The sequence below is a fragment of the Monodon monoceros genome, unplaced genomic scaffold (genome assembly GCF_005190385.1).
Source record: "Monodon monoceros isolate NGI ecotype Baffin Bay Population unplaced genomic scaffold, NGI_Narwhal_1 Super_Scaffold_19, whole genome shotgun sequence".
Classification (NCBI taxonomy): domain Eukaryota; kingdom Metazoa; phylum Chordata; class Mammalia; order Artiodactyla; family Monodontidae; genus Monodon; species Monodon monoceros.
In genome coordinates this window covers 57,807,302-57,810,343 of record NW_021703775.1, presented here as the reverse complement: position 1 = coordinate 57,810,343, position 3,042 = coordinate 57,807,302, and the positions used below count along the sequence as shown (strand labels likewise).

General features: G+C 47.7%; 1 pseudogene; it reads left to right on the top strand.

Moving 5' to 3' along the window:
- The first annotated feature begins 489 nt into the window (after positions 1-489).
- Positions 490-1,040, top strand: LOC114900988 (annotated as a pseudogene).
- Positions 1,041-3,042: the final 2,002 nt, after the last annotated feature.

Genomic DNA, 3,042 nt, shown 5'->3' with positions numbered 1-3,042 from the left:
ATTTGGAGAAACATATTTAACCATCTTTCTTCAATTTCATATTGATTATCCTAACCGTGGTTATAATGAGGATGGTCAAAGGGCCCATTGGTTTGGGTTCAAGACCACATGAGGATTCTCAGGAAACCAGCATCAAGTAACCACTGGACAGAGTGAGCACCCCTTGGGAATCACAGCCAGGACCACTGACCCCCTTGCCCATCCCAGGAATGCATCTTGGGGGCAGGTCAAGAGCTTCAGCTTCAGATAGATATGGTCACTTGTCTAACCTCAGAGCCACAGTTTCCTGGACTATGAAACAAGAACACCAATGCCTAAAGAGTCTTGGGAGGATTAAATGAGATGTTTACAGGTATGTAAAGCATTAGGCCTCTTCCCAGCAAATGCTGAACCTGTCCCGTCTCTCCCTACACAGCTTCACCATGCTTTGTACTTGCTTACCAGGTTTAACCTAAACACACAGCTCTCTTTACTGCATCTACTGCAAGAATGAAGACCATTCTCAGCAATTAGACTGTCAACGTTCCAGAAAATATCGACATCACTCTGAAGGGAAGCACAGCTATTGTGAAGGACCCCAGAGGAGCCCTGCAGAGGGACTTCAGTGACATAAATGTAGAACTCAGTCTCCTTGGAAAGAAAAAGAAGCAGCTCCAGGTTGACAAACAGTAGGGAACTAGAAAGGGACTGGCTATTGTTCGTACTCTGTAGCCATGAACAGAACACAATCAAGGATGCTACCCTGGGCTTTCGTTACAAGGTGAGGTCTGTGTACACTCACTTCCCCATCAACGTTATTTCCAAAATTTCTTGGGAACAAAATATCAATACATCCACAGGGCTCAGATAAGGCCAGGAGTTGCTTGTTCAGTTCTCAAGGCCATAAAGATGAGTTAATTCTTGAAGGAAACAACATTGAACTTGCATAAAATTCAGCTGCATTGATTCAGCAAGCCATGGCTGTTAAGAACAAAAATACCAGAAAAATTTTGGATAGCATCTATGTGTCTGAAAAAGGAGCCGTTCAGCAGGCTGATTAATAAGATCTAAGTTGTCCAACTACAGACACAAAAAGATGCCAGATGATTCCTTAGGCCTATCTGTGATATTTTAAGATGAAAGAAAAGCCCTGTATTGAAAAATATTATCTGGATAGATAGATTTGTGCTGCCTGCCAAACCTCAGCTCCGTATTTAATGTGGCCTCTCCCATTGCGGAGCACAGGCTCCGGATGCGCAGGCTTAGCGGCCATGGCTCACAGGCCCAGCCGCTCTGCGGCATGTGGGATCTTCCCGGACCGGGGCACGAACCCGTGTCCCCTGCATCGGCAGGTGGACTCTCAACCACTGCGCCACCAGGGAAGCCCCAGATTCTTTTTTTAGATAAATTATATAAGGTCTCAACATAGCAATGGTTATTGGTATTCTTTATCTTTTAACAAGGAGGACAGGGATGCATGTTGGGGCCCAACATGGACAGTTGTGGGCAAGTGGGCAAACAGGGCCATCAGGCCAGATGAAAAGGCTCAGGGCACCTTTTAATGCCCGAGAACCAAGGCTTCCATCTTGGTCTCTCAAAACTAGCCAGTCAGCCCTTTCCCCAGAAAGGACCTTCTAGCCCTTGTCCTCTAGACAAGACCTTCTAACCTCTGTCCTCTAGAGGGAAAGAAAGGAAGAAAAATAATGTCTGTTGAGCATCATTTGCTTTTCTTCTTCCTTTCAACTCCTTCCTCAAATGCATCCCTCCCCACTACAAAATGGCCATCAAATCCTGTTAATTCTTCTTTTGAAAGACCACTTCTCTCAGGCTTCCCTGGTGGCACAGTGGTTAGGAATCCAACTGCCAATGCAGGGAACACGGGTTAGAGCCCTGGTCCAGGAAGATTCCCACGTGCCATGGAGCAACTAAGCCCGTGTGCCGCAGCTACTGAGCCTGCGCTCTAGAGCCCGCGAACTACTGAAGCCTGTGTGCCTAGAGCCCATGCTCTGCAACAAGAGAAGCCACCACAGTGAGAAGCCCACGCACCGCAACGAAGAGTAGCCCCCGCTCGCCACAACTAGAGAAAGCCCACACGCAGCAGCGAAGACCCAACTCAGCCAAAAATAAATAAATAAAAATAAAATAAATTAAAAAAAAAAGAAAGACCCTTCTCTCCATCCCCACTTCCATGGCTCTATTTGATCCTCATCAGAGTTTGCCTTCACTCCCTAACAACCATTCCCTACTCCTCCAGCCCACCCTCACACTGCCTGCCCTAAGTATTTTCCAGGGGACCAGAGGTTGGGGGGAGGGGAGGCTGACCCTGTCATTCCCAAGCTTAGAAGCCTTTACAGATATTCAGTTCCTCTCAAGGAAAGAAAAGTTTCTTTAGCCCCACATCCCTCTCGAGCGTCATCTGTCACCTCTTATCCCCACCCCACCAGGCACTCAGCACTAAAGCCACATTGCATTTGTCATTTCCTGAGTATGCCAAGCCCAGGCACAACTACATGCCTTCATTCAGGCTGCTGCCTCTGGGCCTGGCTCATCAAGTGAATTTTTACCCCAATCCCTTAAGGCGAATGTCATTAACCCATTTCTGCAAACAAGGTGTCACGCAAGATGGGTCCCTCTTACTAGGGTCCAAGACAAATTCCATGATGTCATAGGCATGGGCTAAGGAATACGCTACCTTGGGGATAGGGTAAATGAATCAAGCAAGGATCTACCAAATAAGTGAAAGCTAAGGTCCCTTGGATCTACCCAGCCTCCCACAGAGAGACACACAGGGGCCAGGAAGCTGCAGGGCCCACAATGTGGGTCTGTGTGGCAACGGAGGCTCCCACCCCAACCACCACTCTTTCTTCACATAGTACAAGTGCCAGAACAAACGACATTGGTGCCAGGCAGTCTGTATTTGCCAGCTGTCTACAGGAGTTGTCTGAAAATGCCAACTGCCCAGATCTTAGGATATGAGACACCAATGTGGGGCATTAGAGACTATCCTGTCAGGAAAAGAAAAGAACCCCTGGGCCCACAGGCTTACTTGAGATGCAGCACCTC